We start from the raw sequence: 21,537 nt of genomic DNA, 5'->3' as shown, positions 1-21,537 counted from the left end.
ACTCCTGTGAAAGGGTTATTTGACCCCCAAAGTGGTCACAACCCACATGATGAGAACCACTTATTTTGGGGGTATTTTTCTTTCTCTTTATTTATGTGTCTATGTACTTGGTTGTCTATGTGGTGACATATGTGCAGGTGCCCTCAAAAGCCAGAAGAGGGTGCCAGAGTTACAGGTGGTTGTAAGTCACCCAGTGTGGTGGCTGGGAGCCAAACCCAGATCCTCTGCAAGAGCAGCGAGTGCTCATACCTTCTGAGCCACCTCTCTGGCCCCTTTCCTCTTTTTTCAATCTTACTTGTTGCTTGGTTGTTTGCTTGTTTATTTGTTAGGTTTTGTGTCTCAAAGGATTAAGCCTGAGGCCTCTTATATGCTAATAAGTGTGACACTCCCCAAGTCCAAAATTCTCCATTTTGAAGTACACAATGCAGGGGTTTTCCAGTATATTTACAGAGCTGAACTGTAATGCAATTCTGGAATGTTGGTTTCTTTAGAAAAACACAGATATAAGAATGTGTTTTTGTTTTAATTCCAGGTGTGGGCACACGTGTAGGGCTGCTTTGGACTGTCCAAAGCAGCTAATTATGATTAGCTCTGGCAGACATGTGGTTGGCCAGCTGCAGATCGTTTCTGTGATTGTGTGATGTTTGGAATTCTGGGAAATTTTCAGAAGGCGTATAAAGGCTAGGGCCCTGAGAAGCAGGGTTGGTTGTGGTATACTGAGTCATACTCAGAGAATAAACAAGAAGGAGTTAGATTCAAGGATCTCTCTCTCTCTCTCTCTCTCTCTCTCTCTCTCTCTCTCTCTCTCTCTCTCTCTCTCTCTCTCTCTCTCTCTCTCTCCTTTCTCTCTCATCTGGTGATAGGGGATGAAATGGGGGGTAGGGAGGATAAATGATGGAAAAAAGAAAGAACCCACAGAGTAGAAATAGAAAGACCAGCTACACCATACAACCATCACCACAATCTAATTCCAGAATGTTCCTGACATAACCTCTTATGTAAAATAAGCACTTAATCCCCATTCCCTCCTCTCACCCCTGCAACAGCAAAGCTCCTGTTTCTGTAGACTGCCTATTCAGGGCCACGGTCTAAATGGAACCACGCAATAAGGCTTCTTATCACTGGTGTTTGCTTTGTTTCACTAAGCATTTTCAAAGTAAGATGTAGCCTATGACATCACTTCATTCACTTTGTTACTGAGCATAAAGCTATGGTAACAAATATATAACTTTCCAAACGATGGAAATTTTAATGTTTACTTTTATTATAAAGATCTTACTCTAATCATTCTTTTTAAATTTTTATTTTATGTGCATGAGTATTTTGCCTGCTTGAATGTAAGTTCACCACATGTGCACAATGCCCAAGAAGGCCAGAAGAGGACATTGGATCCCCGGGAACTGGAGTTACAGACAGTTGTGAGCCATCATGTGGGTGCTTGAAAGTGAACTTGGGTCCTCTGGAAGAGCAGCCAGTGAGTGCTCTTAACCTCCAAGCCATCTATCTCTCTTGGTCTGTTCTAAACACTCCTGAATGAATTTTTTTTTTTTTTTTTTGGTTTTTCAAGACAGCGTTTCTCTGTGTAGCCCTGGCTGTCCTGGAACTCATTCTGTAGACCAGGCTGACCTTGAACTCAGAAATCCGCCTCTGCCTCCCGAGTGCTGGGATTAAAGGCGTGCGCCACCACGCCCGGCCCTGAATGAATTTTATGTGGACACATATTTCTTACTTCTCAGATGGAACCCTAAGCCATATAACCATTTAACCCTTGAGGAACCATAAAGGCCACTTTTCAAGAGGCTACCCCACATCAGTATGATTCCCACTAGCTACACACAAGGGCTCCAAATTGACTACACTCGCACCAGTACCGACTACTGCCCTTCATTTTCATTATGGAGATTTTATTTAAATTTATCTAGTCTGGCTAGTAAGTCTTGATTTGCATTTCCCTAAGGTTTAATGTGGCCAAGGTTACACGTTCATTACCTCTTCTGTGTCTTCTTTGAAGAAATATCTATTTGCATTACTTGCTCCCTTTAAAATTGATTTGTTTTTATTGCTAAGTAGAAACAAGGCTACTTACTCTACTTGGTAAGACAGAACCTTAAGCAGTGTGGTGGTCTGAACGAGAATGGTCCCCATAGGATCATATATTTGAATGCTTGGTCACCACAGAGTGGCACCATCTGAAAAGGGTTAGGAGGTATGAACCCAGCCTAGTCTGTCTCTGTCCCCACTCCTCTCGCTGTTCATGGATCAGGGTTTAACTCTCAGTTCCTTCTCCATAACCAAGCCTACTGGGCCACCTGCCTGATGCCATCCATGCTCCCTGCCATAATGGACTGAGGCTCTCAAACTGCAAGCAAGACTCAATTACATGGTTTCTTTGGTAAGAGTTGTCTTAGCCACGGTGTTTCTTCACAAGAGCAGGACAGTGACTAAGAAAGGCAGTCACTAAAAACTGTTTTGAACTGAATGTGTTAGGGTGTAGCTATAGTCCAGGTTACTGTGGACACAAAGCATAAAAACTGCTTAAGTACAGAAATAAGTTCAAGGCCAGCATTGGCAACACAGCAAGAAAACATCTAAAGTAAATCTTTTTAAATGCTTCAGAGAGAGAGAGAGAGAGAGAGAGAGAGAGAGAGAGAGAGAGAGAGAGAGAGAGAGAAACAGAAATTGCACCTAGACCCTAAGAACCTAGAACTGAACAAGTGCTCTACTACTGAGCTACACTGCTCCATTCCTGGGCTTTTTTTTTTTAACATATTTTGAACCACCCAAACAGAGTAGGATTAGAATGAGACTATAAAGAGCAAGGGATTGTGACTATATTTTATATATTACTTTGTTACATACAGTTTTATATTTTCCAAATATAATATCTGCATTTTTCAGAATTGGGGGGGTACTATTATCTCATAAAAAAGCAAATCTTTTTGTTGGTTTTGTTAGACAAGGTTTCTCCATCTAAAAAGCCCTGGCTGTCCTGGACTCCCTTTGTAGACCAGGCTGGTCTTGAACTCAGAGAGATCCAGCTGCCTCTGCCTCTTTAGTGCTGGGATTAAAAGTATGTGCCACCACACCTAGCACACAAAAGCAAATCTTAACTTCCTCCTATATATCCCCAGCTTACAAACTATCTCTTTTCCTTCTTTATGTTCAGATATGTGGTGACATGAAAGACATCATACATAATGTGAGAAGTGTCCAAACAATATTTAATACAGATGGGAAATTCTAATGCGTAAAAACACAGATAAACATCTCAATTACTTTATCCAATTTATATCACTCTCATTTCTGTACTATACGTGATTTATATTTAACTCATTTAGCATCTAATCTTGTGTCATCCTTTCTCCATAATGAGAGCCTCTTAAATCCAGGAGTTGTAAGCAAGCTGTAGTTTCTTCACATACAGACCTATGTTAAATAATAGAATATATTCTAAAAAGATGCAGAAAGGACAGATAAAGTTTGATGTACTATGAAAAAATTGGATCAAATAAACAATTATTATTAATAATACTAATTATTAATAATACTATACATAAATTTCATATATATAATCCCTAAAACCTCTACCTTAATAATCAACTTTGGTTAGTCTCAAACTTGCTATGTAGATGAAGCTGGCCTTGAACTTGCATCATCCTATATCATACTCCCAAACATCCCCTTTTTAATGGGGCTCGAGATGGAACTCAGTTTATAGAGTACTCACCTAACATGCACAATACATGAGTGCTTGATGCCTAGCACTGTATAAAACCGGGTGTAGAGACACGAGCCTGCAATTCCAGCTCTAGGAAGGTAGAGCAGGAGGATCAGTCATCCACCAGGCATAGTGGCACACGCCTGTAACTCCAGCAATCAGGAGGTAGAGGCAGGTAGATCTCTGAGGGTTCGAGGCCAGCCTCATAGAGCATAGTTAAGTTCCAGGACAGCCAGGGCTACATAGTGAGATCCTGTCTTGAAAAAAAAAAAAAAAAAAAAAAAGAATAAAATTTTATATATATATATGTGTGTGTGTGTGTGTGTGTTGTAAGCCAAGCCTAGCCTTTAATGGTTGAGCCATCTATGCAGCCCAATATTTAAGATTAAGTCAAATAAAAGATCATTTCAAGCATACTATATGTCATATACCTGCAATTTCAGAATCCCAGGGCACAGAGAAGCTAAGGCAGGGTTTTGAACTCAAATCAAACCTGAGCTACCTGGCAAACCTTTCCAAAAAACACACATACCAGATGATAAAAGATAATGCAGATACTAAAGTCTCATGGAGATACCAAGACTAAGTAAGTCACCAAAACAGACAAGATTTATAGATTTATAGAAAAGAACAGATTTATAAAAAAGGAACCAATTATCTTTAACATATATTTATATAGCATAAAAACTACAATAATTAATAAGTGAAGACACCCCGAGTATCAGTAGAAAACAGAACAGTTATATGATGGCAACAGTACCCTTAAGTATTATGCAGCCATTGAAAAGAAGGTGTTCTGGAGACACCAGAGACCTGAGCCACCCTGACAAGGTAAAGCCAGCGTGTAGCTGAGCAGCATGTAGCTCTTGTTCCAAGTTCCAACCTCTTTACAGTCCTTCCCTACCTACTGCAATGTTCATCTTGCTTGCTTTAGGCCCCTCCATTGTTAGCTCACTAACTAACCTGTGTTCTCTGTAATAGATTTAGTCATGATCAGTCTCCCCCGCCACTGTCCCATAGAGCCTAGAGTAGCGAGAGCAATACCCAGTGCTGACCCAGCTCTTCATCTTCAACACTGGAGACTGTGTACCAAGTGGCAGGCACAGAGCACCATGCTCCCTACACCCCTTGGGCAGACCCTGGAGAAAGTGACTGACCAGGGTATCTGCAGTGAGAATTTTGGTTTCTTTAAAAGCCCAGTTGTGGGCTGGTGAGATGGCTCAGTTGTTAAGAGCACCCAACTGCTCTTCTGAAGGTTCTGAGTTCAAATCCCAGCAACCACGTGGTGGCTCACAACCATCCGTAAGGAGATCTGATTCCCTCTTCTGGTGTATCTGAAGACAGCTATAGTGTACTTACATATAATTAGTAAATAAATAAATCTATCTTTAAAAAAATAAAAGCCCAGTTGTGTTATGTAAACATGTCTTTGCTTTAATCCCAGGTGTGGTATATGGGGCTGCTTAAGTTCATCCACCCCAGCTGACTATTTTCATGCTCAGGCAGGGGTGTGATTCTACCAGCTACAGACAGTTGAATTCTGAGGAGCTCTGAAGGAGGAGGTAGCTGCTGGTGGTCTCTGCTGTTGTAGTTTGACAAGAAAAAGTTAAAGATATCCTGACTATGAAGATTGGACTTGACCCAAGGAACTCAATGCCCTTAGTCAGCAGGAAGTAGTTTAAAGAGACCCACACCCCCTTTCCTCTCTAACCTTCTTTCTCTCCTACCTAGTGTTGGCCTGGGGGAGGGGGGGAGGTTGGAAAGGATTAGTGTGGATAAGGGTTGGAAGGGAGTTATAAATAAAAGAACCCAAATAAAATAACAGGGGGAAAAATATGCCTACGGGTATCCACTCAAAAAGTAACTTTCAGTTTCACCTGTAGATGTGCATCTCCTTGACCAACATGTTTGTGGTTTGAATAGGAATGGCCCCTGTGAACTCATGTGTTTGAATGTTTGGCCTATGAAGAGTGGCACTATTAAGGGGTGTGGCCTTACTGGAAGAACTGTGTCACTATGGGGGCAAGCACTGAGGTCGCTATGCTCAAGCTCCGCCCAGTGTGCAATTCAATCTCCCTCTGCTGTCTTTAAGGTGTAGAACTCTCAGGGCAGTCTCCAGCAGCATGCTATTCCATATGCCACAGTGCTTCTGCCTATGACCATAATGGACTGAATCTCTCAAACTGTAATTAAATGTTAGCCTTATAAGAGTTGCTTTGGTCATGGTGTCTCTTCACAGCAATGAAACCTAAACTGAAAATAACAATGTGTTTTTTGAGAACATGGATCATAACCTGAAACTGTTAACATGGTTCCACACATAAAAAAAGACACATGCAAAATGTATAGATGGCTAACATTATGTAAAAAAGATAAAGAAGTGATATGTCGGGAGGGGCATGGTGGCACACGCCTTTAATCTCAGCACTCAAGAAGCAGAGGCAGGCTGGCAGATCTTGGGTGTACAAAGAGAGGTCCAGGACAGCCAGGGCTAGACAGAGAAACCCTGCCTCAAATAAGCAAGGGGTAGGGGAGGACTGTGTCTTAAGGAGAGACTAAAACAGTCACTAAATGGAAGTTAAGCTGACACAGCTCTTCCAAATACCTAGTAACAAAAATGTGAGACTTGCTTTCTCATGATTTTTCTTTTAATCACTCAAATATGTAAATCGAAGTTTGAAAACCTATGTGTAAAATATCCCCCACGCCACCCCCAATCTTAGTAGTACTTACTGTCTGGCTGGCATTGACAACACTCATGTGATTAGGGAGGCCAAAGATTGTTGTCTGCAACTCTATGGCAGTCTTCTTACTAGAAAATACAATAAAATGCAATGTAAAATATACTTATAAGGCACAATTTAATCAGTTTACAATCTTTTGGGGAGATGGGGTCTCAAAATGTAGCCCTGAGACTTACTCTATTGATTAGGCTAGCCTGGAACTCACAGAGATCCACCTGTCTCTGCCTCCCAAGTGCAGGAATTAAAGGCGTGTGTGTACCACCCACCATGCCCAGCATTCAAATTATAATTCTAAACAAAAAAATCTAAAATAGATTAAACATTTGGGAGTATATGATATTGTTAGCTGAAAGCTACTTAAAAGAAGAAAGAGTTTGACACAACTAGAAGGAATCACTACAGTTTGAAAATATTTTTTATAAAGAACAAAAGCTAAGCATTTGTTCTAAGTAGGATACTATCACAGAGAATAAGTAACGAAAACGCAATAATTCATTTTGCTTGTTTGAGTTTGATTTGGACTATTCCTTAGACCGGATAACGGTCCTGACTACCCTTTCCCCATGCTCGATCCAAGACCTTGAGTTTCCTTCACTGACACCCCTTCTACACTAGTCCATAGTTCAACCTGAGTCCAAAGCCTATTCATGACTTAGCTAGCGAGCTACTGTCTTTACATTAGTCAAGAGATTGAAAACAAAATGAGAACAAATCACTTTTTAATGTGTTCCAGTTTTTACCTTTAAAAAAAATAAATTTGCTTTTAAGTTTGTTTGTTTGTTTGTTTAAAGATTTATTTATTATTATATCTAAGTACACTGTAGCTGTCTTCAGATGCACCAAAAGAGGGCATCAGATCTCATTACAGATGGTTGTGAGCCACCATGTGGTTGCTGGGATTTGAACTTAGGACATTCCGAAGAGCAGTCAGTGCTCTTAACCACTGAGCCATCTCTCCAGCCCTTAAGTTTTTTTTTTAAATGTATGCATGTATGAGTGCTTTTCCTACATGTATGTCTGTCCACAACATGCACACCTGGTGCCCACAGATCCAGAAGAGGGCATTAGATCCCCTAAAACTAAAGTTGTAGATGGCTGTGAGCTGCCACCTGAGTACTATAAATAGAAGCCAGGCCCAAAGAGTAGTAAGTGCTCTGAAGAACTGAGCCATCTCTCCAGCCTATTTTTACTTTTGAATCTCATTTTTTATTTCACAAATAAATGATTAAAAAACTAAAACTAAAATCACTGATCAATACTAAAAATCATTATTAGGTAAAATGTCAATAAAAATTGCCATTATATAACCAGGTGTAGTGGCCCATGCCTGAAACTCCCACACACAGGAGGCTAAGGCAGAGCGACAAAAGTCTGAGACCAGCTGGGGGTTCACAGCAATTGTAAGGCCAGACTGAGCTACATGGGGAGATACTATCTCAAATCTTCATCAAAGACTAGGGAGAAAAGGAGTAAAAATGACAGAGTGATGGGTTTATCTCCAGTACTACTTACCATAACCTTATTTCAAATGGCTTAGTGGTAGTGGTCACCTAGCATGGACGGCCTAAATGTGATCCCCAGTACCAACGAAACTCAAACACTTACAAGGAGTACTGTCGGGCTTTGAAAAGAAAGTGGCCCCCAAGGGTTATGTGTTGAAAGGTTAGTCCCCAGATGGGGCTGTTTTGATAAAAATCTTAGAAAGCAATTCACCAGAAGCATGTCATATGAAGGGTCTCTGTCTCTTTCTGCCTCCGACTGAGATGAAATGAGCAACCATGGTCTACCCCATACTCCAGTCACCGTGATGCCATACCTCCCCATAGGCCCACAGCAAAGAGGCCAGACAAAACCTCAGACGTGAGCCAAACGTAATAAACCCTTCTTCCCTACTCACAACATTCCCTGGGAGCCAGATAGGACACTACATCTGTCATCCCGGTACACAGCACAACAGTGCAAGCTTAAACCCAAACTGCTCAAAAGAATCCAAGACGAGCCAGGGCTACATAGCAAGACTCTGTCTCAAAAATATCTATACATATGTATTCATATGTGCATATGACCAACTCTTTCGAATTCAGTGAACAAAGCAGCCTGCTGCTTCCTCAAGAGGGATGACTTCCTTGCTTCATCTCATCACATAAGGCCCCTGTGACTGGGTGACCTCATATCACAAAACAAGTATGAGTATGATCCTTCAATAGTTTTTAATAAATACAAATGTTTCGCCTATATTGTGTTTGTGTAGCACATGCATGTCTGGTCCCACAGAGGACACTGGACCTCCTGGAACTGGAGTTACACATGGCTGGGAGCTGCCGTTTGAGTGCTGGGAACTGAACCCAGGTTCTCCAGAAGAGCAGAACCATTGAGCCATCTCTCCAGCCCCAACAGTATAACCTGAGAGCCCACATCCATATAACTTTTATTATTACAGTATACTGTTAGAACTGTCCATTTCCTATTTTACTATTCACTATTGTTGTTCATCTCCTACTGTATTCATACGTGACACTTCTTTTTAAGATTTATTTATTTATATGAGTACACTGTAGCTGTCTTTAGACACACCAGAAGAGGACATCAGATGGTTGTGAGCCACCATGTCATTGCTGAGAACTGAACTCAGGACCTGCGGAAGAGCAGTCAGTGCTCTTAACCGCTGAGCCATCTCTCCAGCCCCATCAGTTATACTTTACCATAAGTGTTACTATATACATGGGAAAACATGCTAGGAAGTATACTACCTTAGAGCCAGAACCCCATGTCCGTGTCCTCTTTTCTTAAAGAGAACAGTATGTATTATTCCATCCCGGGTATCTATACTTATACTTCAACTTAGGTTTTTGTTTGTTTTTATTTTTAGTGGTACTGAGGACTGAACCCAGAATTTTCTATGTGCCATTCAACATATTTCCAGTCAGGAATTTACTCTCATTCCCTCTCCTCTCCCCATGATATTTTACATAGTTCAGGCTGGCCTAAAATTGCTTTGTAGCGGAGATGATCTTCCTGCCTCCACAGTCCAGGTGCTAGAAGGGATTCCACATGCATGACACAACACATGCAGTTAGATTCTTGATATGCAATCTATCTAAACCATCTCAAAGTTTGTTTCACAATGCATACTTTACAGCTCTGCACTCAATAATATTCTCAATCTCATAAAGTACCTCCCCCCATAAACAATAGCATGAGCCATGTCGTTAGCAAACATAATGCTGATACTTAGCTTTCACTTACTGTGATTCTCTCTGCCGCCATCATTTAACCTTGTCTTCTCTCATACCGACATAACTATTTCCTCCACCATCACCTTCAAACCATATCTCCAACTTCTTTTCTCCTCAAGATTTTTTTCTATTTGTCTACTGCATGTGATGTGTGATGCATGAATGAGAGCATGTGCATGCTATGCTGTGCATGTGGGGTCAGACGACAACTAACAGCAAAATATCTATTCTTTCTTTCCATCATATGAGATCTGGTATTAAACTCAGGTCATCAGCCTTGGCATGAAGTACCTTCACCCTCTAAGCCATCTTACTGATCCCTTTCTTATCCATTATTCATTTCCTAATTAGACTAAGAGATCATGAAAACAAAGCATATTTTATATACACCAAAGCATCAGTAGAATGCTTTGTACATGGAGACTTTTAATACATATGGACTGAAGAAAAGATAAACATACTCCATGTAAGGTGTGGTATACTATCCCCAGTTTCCAGCTTCTGTTTAGGATCTTGGAATGCATCCCCAGTGGACACCAAGGATTCCCGCTGGGTTTCTCTAGCCGGCACTCTTAGCCTCATTCACAGACAGCTCTTCTGCTCACTTCTTTCATGTCATTGTTCCTCCTGGGCTCTGTCACATAACCAGCCTTTGTTCTACTCACCTTTTTTGGTTCATAACAGCATCTTCTTCCTATACCTACTACATTCTCTCTACGCCATCTGCATCTATCTCTAACAGCATCTTCTTCCCACACTTCACATTCTCTCTACTCCATCTGCAACTATCTCTATCTATCAGGCGCTTCTATCAGGAGGTAAATCAGTATAATGTGTCTGTCTCATACATGCTCAACCCACATGCACTACATCACAATAAAGCAATATTCCCTAGCTCCATTAACTTTTACAAATGTCACCCACTCTCCCGAAGTCTGATTTCAACTCAACTCCCATTGCATTCTGGGCATACCTTTATCTTAGCACCTTTGAATTCACTTTAGACTACTATTATAAAAGTCGGTATGTATGTTATTAGCGAACAAAAACTCAGTGAATATCCTATATGCTAGTATAAGCCAAAACTATGAACTGTTTTTTTTAAGCAGTAGACTTACCATCTCAGCACCTGCAATACTCAGGTCTGTAATCTCTTTCCCATAAATAAAGTACCTACAAGAACCAATGCATAATCAGACAAGTGACTATGAACAGTAATGGATATCTGCCCAGAACTCCTTCCCCATCCCTTGCTCCATCAGGGGTCACTTTCCCATTAAGAGAACCCAGGCTAAAGTGTCATCAAATAACACAGAGAGGCACTAACATGAAACTAAAAGATGAGCCTGTGCAGATAGAACCAGGTCCTATCCTTAGCAGAAAGAGGAATGAGGCCCATATGTGCTGTATGTACAGGAAAGGCCTGGCTATGGTCCAATTCCCATCCTCATGACTATCTGCATCATACAGTTTCTATTATATTGTTATATGAGCCAACAACATCCCACCCACCCCCGCAGGCCACTTCTAACGCTTCAACTCCAAAGTGCCCCCAATAACAAGAAAACTGAAAGGATGGAAATTAGATGTCAAAGAATATTTTTTATTCAGGCTTAGAAAATGTTCATCTATCAGATCCAATATCTCTGTTCTTTCTCTTCTAAGTAAACTCCCAAATTACAATTTAATTGCTTTTTTATTATGATTCAATGCAAATCAGATCCTATTTTTCAGACACTTTGTTATACCTTTAACAAATGACGAATAAGCAAGCAATTAGTGTGATTATGAGAACACAGAGTACTAAGGAAACACACGGCTTGTGTAACCCAGCTTTGTGTCAAAGATTTTTAGTAGAGCATCGCCCACACTTGAGACATGGCAAACAAGTACGACTTAGCAAACACAGTGCAGGTAACCATGGAAGTAAAGAGGCATTCAAGACAGACAAAGGTTTCGTAAGACTGCCTAGATTTAAAGAACTTGGCATGTTAAAGAAAAAATTCAAATCACTAAGACTAGCTCACTAAGGGGAAGGAGAAAGGCAGGAGGATGAAGTAAATTTGAAGTCAAATTATACAGATTCTGAAAGCCAAATCTAGCCCATGAATGCAATGAAAGGGAAAAAACCTACAACCATACTTGCTCATGGATGACAAGTCAGGAAGCTATTAGAGCAACCACAATCCCAACAATGGCAACACCAGGATAACAAATACATCCAAGAGATTGTTCCAGAAATAACCCAATGAGACCCAGTGATCCAGTACAAGTAAAATGAGAAGGAACAAGGAATGGCCTATGCACTGCCAAGCCGTGGATGCACTTGCACTACCTAGTTTAATCTTTCCAGAGAAAAAGAGATGCAAAAGGGAGAACCCTATGTACATTTTGGTTCAAGGATAGCACAGTTGATGATGACTAGTTTTGGAATATGCAGACTTTGAATTATCAGAAAAAATATCAAGGGCTGGAGAGATGGCTCAGCGGTTAAGAGCACTGACTGCTCTCCTGGAAGTTCTGAGTTCAAATCCCAGCAACCACATGGTGGCTCACAACCATCTATAATGAGATCTGATGCCTTCTTCTGGTGTGTCTGAAGATAGCTACAGTGTACTTATATATAATAAATAAATCTTTAAAAAAAAAAAAAAAAAAGAAATACCCAAATGGACATGTCATTAAGACAGATGCTCAGCAGGGCTGGGGGAGGATATAGGGGGCTTTGGGGATAGCATTTGAAATGTAAATGAAGAAAATATCTAATAAAAAAAAAACAAAAGAAAAAAAAGAAAAGAGGAAAAAAAAAAGACAGATGCCCAGTTACCAGAAAAGGATCTTTGGGCTATCAATTTACAAAATTATCAGAACATATGTGATGACAGCACAAAATACTTTTTGTTAATAACAAGTATCTGTTATTAACACCAAAAGTTATTTAACATCCCCATTCTTCTAGGACAGCCATTCTCAACCTGTGGGTGGCAGTCTCTTTGGGGTTGAAAGACCCTTTCACAGGGGTCACATATCAGACATCCTGCATGAATATCAGATATTCACATTACAATTCATAACAGTAACAAAATTACAGTTATGAAGTAGCAACAAACATCATCTTAGGGTTGATGGTTGCCACAACCTGAGGAACTGTATTAAAGGGTCACAGCATTAAGAAGGTTGAGAACCACTGCCCTAGGGTGTTGGAAATGACATTAAGCCAAAATGCTAAGACTCAATACCAGCCTTCCAGAGATTCCGAGTCTACGGAGGCTGTTACTCAGTAAGTAGTAAGAGCACGGGAAAGAATGAAGACGACGTTACCGCAAACACCACCTACATCTCAAAGCTGGGTCAGCACAAAGTCCAGGGGAAAGAGGGCCGGAAGTGAAGGGATTCCACACAGACTCAGACATTCAAGACAGGATTTTGGTGGGGTTTTCATTGTTGTTTGGGTTTGGGATTTGTGGGGGGGGGGGGGTAGTGATTTGTTTTTGTTTTGAGACAAGATCTCACTATAGAACCCTAGCTGGCCTGGAAATCACTACAGACTAGCCTAGCCTTGAATTTGCAGTGACACCCCGCCCTGTCTACCCAGTACCAGGAATGAGATACCATGCCCATCTAGAAAAAAAGGAAACAAACAAAAAAATTAAGTTCTATTCACAATCTTCCAAACTAATTCTTAAATTTAATTAGCAGAAATACCTTTTAAATATCCTTCTTAAAATATATGGATTAAAGATGGTAGAGTACAATCTTAACGTCAGCACTTGGGAGGCAGAGGCAGGGGGATAATTGTGAGTTTAAGGCCAGCTGGACAGCCAGGGCAATGTAGTGGGCAACTGTATCAATTTTTTTGATAATCGGTTTATTGCCTTTCTCCCTCCATCCATCCTTCTACCCAACTTTTTAAAAATGTGTATGGATGTTTTTCCTGCATGTATGTGCGTGTACCACACGTACACTTGGTACCTATGGAGACGAGAAGAGGATGTCAGATCTCCTGAGACCAGAGTTACAGACAGCTAGCTGTTAGTAACCATGTGGGTGCTGGAAATCGAACCCAGGTCCTCTGGGAAAATAGCCAGTGCTCCTAACTGCTGAGGCATCTCTCTAGCCCCCTTTATGATTTTTTGAGGTAGAATTTCTAGCTCGGATTGGCTTGGAACTCATTATGTAGCCCACAGCCCAGATCCACCCTGAGCTTACTTGTGAGTCTTCCTGCCTCAGCTTCCCAAGTCCTGAGATCTCAAGCCAGAGCTGCCACCATTTAGGTTCTCAAACAGAATTATTTCTAAGCTTCAGACTTCTCACTACGGTTCATCATCAATTGGACTTTGGCAGGTACATTTAATACTCTGTAGTTCTTATCAGGAGCAAGACCTAGAACTAACCTCTGCCACATCATGAATTCAAGGTCAATCTGGGCCTTGATACCATGTCCAGAGGGAAAAATAATAGAGTAGGTACCGACAATCCATATTTAGAACAAGGACTGATGGCGGACAGTCTAGGAATTTTTAGTGAACAGAGTAACCAGCTTCGGTAAGAACAATGTGGAACTTCTGACCGGTAATTCCACTGATTAGTAATCATAAGAATCCAGCTGACTTATCGGTGTCATAACCCACAGGAATCAATGAAGCATTCTTTTACGATGTTAAGCTGTGTGTGGTCAGAGAGCCAATTAACTGCCGTCTAGGAGCACCAATCATCCCTGGAAGGCAGTGAGCTCTGAGCTGTGGGATAAGAAGGAACAATGCTCCCAGCGTTCTGGAGGCCTTCCTTCTCAAGTCTCAAAGCCTGCACTAGGCTGGAGGCCTCATTGGGAAAGGCCAGGAAATACAAGCAAACCCAGGAACCAAAACCCTTCACCATTTAAAAATTATATATCCTTATATATAAGGAAACTAAATTGCTAGAAGGAAAGCTGTCCAGGTAAGAATCCAGCAGCCTCATTTTATCCACGGACATCCATTTGTGCATGCTGGTGCTTGAGCCCACAGTCAATGACTCGGCACTTCCACTTGGAGTAATTGTTTATACTGACACATAAAATAAGAATAATATCTTATAATTGAACAAATCTTTGAAAATGTAGTATTCTGATATCAAAAGATGTAAGTCAGACATGGTGGGGGGTATGCCTTTAATCCTAGTTTGGGAGGTACAGGCAGGTGAATTTGAATATGAATTTGAGGCCACCGTGGTCTACATAGAGTTCAGGGCAGCCTACATAGTGGGACCCTATCTCAAAAAACAAAAAAAAAAAGTTCTAGTCTCAAAGAGCTATGGAAATGTATTAAGAGAGAGGCTGGGGGCTGGAGAGATGATTCAGTGGTTAAGAGCACTGACTGCTCTTCCAGAGGTCGAGTTCAACTCCCAGCAACCACAAGGTGGTTCACAACCATCTGTAATGGGATCTGATGCCCTCTTCTGGTGTGTCTGAAGACAGCAACAGTATACTTACATATATAAAATAAATCTTTAAAAAGAGGGGGGGTAAGTTTGTATCATAAAAATATAGGTTTTCCTGAACCTCAAGTATACTTCACTTGGGTGACTTTTAGAAATTTGAATGTTTTTTTATCTGGAAAGCAAAGGTGAAAACAGGGAGTGCAAATTTCAGAGTGTGGCAGATTAAACACAAGGAATGCTAAGTCCTTAAAACAGGCTGGGCATCAGTAAGTGATTTGATTACCATAAAGATGAATAAAAATAATGTATTAATCTGCAAGGGGCAGTACTAAAAAAACTTCAATCTCAACTCCTACATAAACTACTCTAAAGGGAACTTAAAAGATATATGTTGAGACTCACTGCTCAGCCTGACAGCTGGCTCTGCCTCAGACTTCCATGATTCTGTATATGAAAACTTCCATGATTCTGTATATGAAAACTTCCATGATTCTGTATATGAAACTTCCATGATTCTGTATATGAAACTTCCATGATTCTGTATATGAAACTTCCATGATTCTGTATATGAAACTTCCATGATTGTGTATATGAAAACTTCCATGATTCTGTATAGGAAACTTCCATGATTCTGTATATGAAAACTTCCATGATTCTGTATAGGAAACTTCCATGATTCTGTATATGAAAACTTCCATGAGTCTGTATATGAAACTTCCATGATTCTGTATATGAAACTTCCATGAGTCTGTATATGAAACTTCCATGATTCTGTATAGGAAACTTCAATGATTCTGTATAGGAAACTTCCATGATTCTGTATATGAAAAGTTGAAGGAAGGGAAGGCCAAGGAGATAGGCCAGGCACTTACTTTCTAAAATTCAAGCTGATTAATAAACGGTTCTGCTGGGTGTAGTTGATCAGACCTTTAAAACACTTGAGAAGCAGAGGCAGGTGGGTATTTGAGTTGAGGCCCACCAGGAATATATATGGAGAACATACCTCAAAAAAAATAAATAAATAAAAATAAAAGTTTCCTCTGCATATCAAAAGACTCAGAGAAACGGGATTAAAAACCATGGCATTTTAAAAGAAAAATGTCTTTTTTAAAACACACCTACATTGATAGGAGTTAGCTTCTAATTGTGTAGAAGATAAATGCCTTTACCATGACTTAAGCCCGTTTTCCTATTAAGTTCAGTACTGCCACTTGACAGCGACTAAAGCCAACAGGTGAACAGAAAGCTTTCAGTACAGTACACTGATCTGCAGGAAAGAGGGGTCTGTTACTGCTTTCCAGGTTGAGTTTGTTGTTGCTGCTACTGCTGCTGTTTCGGTTTGTTTTCCTCGTTAACTAAATCGCTGTCTCTCTGTAGAAGAGCAGCAGCCATTTCTAATTCTTCCCAATACCTCCACCACTGTAGCACCCTCCCCCCATCTCCGCAGAACATTTAAATAATACGTTGGCATAGTAACTGAAAACTGACTGACCTTTAACTACAACAACAACAAAAAAATCGGCTGAAAGAAAACTGAACCACACTTAACACACAAAAACGCATTGTTATGTTTCTTAAAAAACGTAAAAATTATTTCTGTGAAAACTGAACCACAGGAGTTCGAACGAGTTGCATCTGAGAGCTAATCTGAAAGCCAACAGTGGAAGTGATTTTTTTTTTAGGAATGAAAAGGCGAATATTGCTATCGAAGGGTAATGTATTAAAAAGAAATACATTAACTGGGAGCGGAGAGGCAGCTGCAAATCAGTCATTGTTTTCTGAAAGGCCAGGTTATCTCCGGGATTTTTTTTTCCCCCTCCTCGGGGGCTCAACCAATCCCCACCTTTTCTGAGTTAACCAGTCTCCAGGCAAGCCGCGCTTCTTGATTGGCTCGGAGACACCGAGTAGAAAAAGCAGCCAATCCTTCTCAAGCCAGACCTGTGCCATGGAGACATTACAACCACTGCATGGCAAGAGTGTGTACAAACCTGTCGGTGCAGCAAAGCCACCTCCCACTCCTAAAGACATGTGCGAAAGGATTCCCTAAAGCCAGCGGGCCCTGCCTCCGATCAGGCTGGCATCGACTTAAAAAAAACAAAAAATTCTATTCTTCCCGCTCTCTTTTTGGGGGAGGAATAAAGAAAGTGTTGTAACCAAAAGCGCGAGCGGGATAAACTCTGCCCCGCGGTCTGACTCCCTCTCTCGAAGCCCCGGTTTTCGGAGAGCGAGAGGGAAAGTTACGGATGGGAAGGGGCGAGGGATCGCGGGCGCACCGGCCCGGAGGGAGGCCAGCCTGCCGGTGTGGAGTGAGCGTGCGAGCGTGCGTGTGGTTTGGAAGTGAGAGTAAATAAACAGCTCTACGAGCACGACGAACCCGGGCAGGCGGCCCGAGTTCCCACAAGGCTCGGCCTGGGAAAACGGCGGGGCGCTCGCAGGGGCGCGAGGTCAAGTCGGGGCGGGAAGGCACCGGGAGAGTCCGGGGGCGGGAGGGGTGTGTCGGGGCCTGGAGGCCCGCCAGGCGCTGGAGAAGCGGCCGGGGAAGCTGCCGCGGCGCCCGCCTTCGCTCGGCCTCGGGCCCCGCGCCAGGGCCCGCCTCCCGCGACGCCTCACTCCCCTTCCGCCCGCCCGCCCGGCGCCCGGCCCGCGCCTGCCCGGGATTGCCGCGTCTCTCGCTCGCCGCCCGCCTCGGGCCCTCCTCCTCCTCTGGAACTCCGCGCTCCCGGGATCCCCTCCCGCTCTTTTCCTCCCCGGGTCCCGCCGCCCGCCTCGCCACCCTCCGCCTTTACCTGCCGCGGGAGCGGGGCGTCGGGGCCCCCGGGGCCGTGTCGTCGAGTGAGCGCCGCGGGTCCGCAACCCTTTCCCGCCGCCAGCCACTACGCTCTCCGGCGCGGCGCGGGGCGGCGCGGGGCTGGCGAGCTGCTGTGTCCGCGGGGGGGGGGGGGGGGGGGGAGACGCAGCGAGCGTGCGGAGCGAGGACACACTGCCGCTCTCCGTCCGACCGGGGAAGAGCAGCCGCGCAGGAGCCCGCCGCGAGAGGGCGGGTGGGCGGCCGCGTGGGGAGGGGTCTCGCGGCCGCCGCAATGGCTGCCACGTAGCCAGGTGGATCTCCGCCCCCGCCCCGGGGCCGCGACCTCTGCCTCTCCGCACCCCCCACCCCGGGCTCTCCTGGAGGATGCGTCCGCCCGCGCCCGCCACGGCGCCGGCCCGGAGACTCGAGCCCACCGGTGCCGGCGCCTCGCCGGCTCCGTTACGAGAAGTGAGTCCCGGGCCTGGCGGGAGGCGCAGCCCGGGACCCGCGGGGGGCCCCCCCACCCCGAGGCTCTCCCGGAAGCTTGCGGCCCGCCGCTGTCCCCCGAGGGCGCCGGGGAAAATCGGGGTGCGGGTCCCTTCGCGCTGACGCGGGGGCTCCCCTACTGCTTGCCCGTGTAAGCGCCCCGGTGAACCGCGGCCGGGTCTAGCCCTCACCTCTCTCCCGAGCCCGAAAAGCAAAACAAGGTCGTTCTGGCCCGGGGCAGCGAGGGAGGAACTAGGAGCTGGGGCGGGCGGGACTGCAGCTGCGAGGTCGGCGGGGCGAGGCGAGGCGATGGGCCCCGCGCTGTCCCCCACGGGGGCCCGCTCGCTCGGGGCGGACGGGCGGCGGCGCCCCGCGGGAACAAAGGGCCCCGCGGCCCCAGCAACCCGGACAGAGGCTGCCGGGACCCAGCCCGCGCCGCCAACGTGCGGTCGGAACCCGCTGGCCTGAGCCCAAAAGAGCTGCGGCCTTTGCCAGTGTGGAGCTGGAGTTTTCAGGTGCCAAGAAAAAGCAACAGTGTTCCCTTTCCCTGTTAACGATCCTGGATGATTAGCCCGTCCCCTAAGCCCGCTCCATGTTTTTCCTGTAGGACTCTGACTTCCCCGTTTAATTTGTTCTGTCCTGACATGAAACGATCAGAGTACAAAAGTGTCTCTTTCTCTCTCTAGCCTTCTGATTAATGATGCTACTACTGGTCGTTTCGGAGTTTTTAATTTTGTTCTTGTTTTTGTTTTTGTGTCTGTTTTCTCCCGGAGTTTCCTCTCTCTTTGCAAATACTTTGTATTCTTTCACTGCTCCCCCTTCCCCGCGGTAGTAAAATAACCTCTTGATAAAGTATTCATCCACATCAGAGAGACAGATTATCTGTCAATTGTTATGGCAATTATTTAAACCGAATGTAGATTTGGAAAGAATACAAGTGAAAAAAAAATCCCTTTATATCTGGTTCTTCGAACATTCTCATACTCAATGAGAAAAGGGTCTAGTGGGCTTTTTCTAGAAGCTAGTGTATTTAAGCAAAGAAACTAGTGTATTTAAGCAAATAAATTTTCTAATGAAATCTCCCACACAGAAAAGAATACAAATGGATTTGTTTTTCATTTTCTTTGTCTTTTTAGAGATCTCTTAAGTTTCAGTGTTTAAAATATATACTATACAAACACCTTTATTAAGGCTTATTCTAAATATGGTAAACAAAAGAAATGTAATAGTCCACAATCCCAAGCGTGAGGAGCTACTGCTGAGAACCTAACATTAATCTGTTTCTAAGCAGCTATTAGGAGCCTAATAACTGTAATATATGCCACTTTTGAAATGAAAGAAACTTAGTAATTATAGACTTCAAACAAACCTAGCAAATTTATATTAATTTTGTTCATCTGAAATATGTTCAACGTGATAATAAAAACTTGTATTTAAGTTCTTGAATTTCTTTTGAACATCTGTTAAGAGTTTATCACATCTTAAATCCAAATAATAAAAAGGGGGGAATTCTTAAACATTAGAGAATATATTTCAAGGGACAGCACCACCCAATCTGAATTATTTTTGCTTACTATGTCAAAAGAAAAGTATCAACCCCATAAAATTCTCACAGATGTAAAGAACAAAGCCATCTTTACCAGTGTGCACAATGCCAGGCTTGCTTTATGAATACTTCCAAGGACTCCTCTTTCCTTATTGGCTCACATTCTAAGCCAATAGGAAAAGTACAACACATCTTTCAAAGGAGGAGACAGCACTGGAATAAATGGATTGTTTATCACATTCATTCTCTCTCGAGCTTAGGTCCTGTAGTTTCAAAGGAGACATGTAAGAGTCTGAATTACTGAGTCTCCAGACACGGGTGCAACTTCTCATGGGTGCTCCACCTCTGCAGTCTTCCGGTCAACTAAAGTGTAATTGGTTATAATTAATTGTGTGAAAGTAGTATTTAAAATGCCAGATGAATATGAAGAATGGCAAAATGCTACCAGCTAATACTTTTAATAATGAGGTGACTACTCAAATTTTAGTTAAGAAACTGGCCCTTAAGGAACTAGAGATTTGTAAATGTTTTAGGAACATTTGGAATATATTTGTTGTATAAATTCTAAAGCTGTTTGTTTATATTTGCATTTGGAGCCTAAGTATGATTTCATTGCAACAAAAAGTAATCTATGGCACCTTTATTTCCCTCTGCCTTATTCTGCTTAATTGTAGTTTTTACATATGTATGACCTCTTACTGGATTACCAACTCCTGGAAGATAGGCTGTTTCCTGCTCAGCCTGGTATCCCACACTGCCAAACCCAGAAACTTGGACAAAAGAAGCAGTGTGCTATGTTAAAGGTGGAATAAACAGGGGTTGCAAATCAAAAGAAAGTCCATCTGCTTCTCCCCTTAGTTACATAATAGCAGATCAGTTGTTTTAGTTCCTGTGTCTTCCGATCTCACCTCTGGTAAGGTCTGGGAACATAGCTCAGTAACACCCTACTGTTCGTCCCTGGTGTGTGATGCCTATGACACAAAAACCAAACAAGTCCCATGGAAATGGGATAGTAGGTGCTACGGCTGTTACCTAAAGTAAACACATTTCAGTGGATTGTATCAGGTGTCCTTACCACACAGTCAGCGGTGTTCTGTGCTCTCAGAGTTGCTTCAGGACTCTAAACTCAGTTGCAGCTTTCAGGTGACACTCATAGTATCTATTCTGTGATAAGTTGTGAACACCTTAGAAACTTAATAAATTACAAATGTGAGTGGGCTGATCAGTGAAGAAAATAATTTCCTACAGTTACCTATAAAAAGCAGATATTAACACTTAAGATTTTCAGGGTTGCAGGTTCTGTATATACACATGTGCACATGCATGCACGCACACACACACACACACACACACACACCACATACGAACACAAAGCAAAGTAAAAAAAGAACCCCAAAACCAATTTCCTGAGCAGTAGAGAACTGTTGTGGATTTGGTTTAATGCTTGCATTATGGGCTCCCAAAATTGCCCTAGAATCCCGAATGTAAGACACTGAGGGTCCCTGTCCTGTGCTGGTTCTGATTGGTGAATAAAGTTGCCAATGGCTGGGCAGGGAGAGAGAGGGGGAGTTTAGGATTTCAGAGCAAGGGGACAGAGGAAG

The 21,537-nt window shown here is 43.0% G+C and overlaps 1 protein-coding gene across 1 annotated transcript in view; it reads right to left on the bottom strand.

Annotated features, from left to right (window-relative positions):
- Positions 1 to 18,671, bottom strand: part of N4bp2 (NEDD4 binding protein 2) — a 66,258-nt gene extending 47,587 nt beyond the window's left edge. The window contains exons 1-3 of the mRNA XM_021210316.2: positions 18,582 to 18,671; positions 10,817 to 10,871; positions 6,452 to 6,530 (exon numbers count right to left, since the gene is read on the bottom strand). The gene's annotated coding sequence lies outside the window, so the exon portion shown is untranslated. The remainder of the gene's footprint in view (positions 1 to 6,451; positions 6,531 to 10,816; positions 10,872 to 18,581) is intronic.
- Positions 18,672 to 21,537: the final 2,866 nt, after the last annotated feature.

This window comes from Mus pahari, chromosome 13 (genome assembly GCF_900095145.1).
Source record: "Mus pahari chromosome 13, PAHARI_EIJ_v1.1, whole genome shotgun sequence".
Taxonomy (NCBI): domain Eukaryota; kingdom Metazoa; phylum Chordata; class Mammalia; order Rodentia; family Muridae; genus Mus; species Mus pahari.
This window is presented reverse-complemented; position numbering and strand designations above follow the sequence as displayed.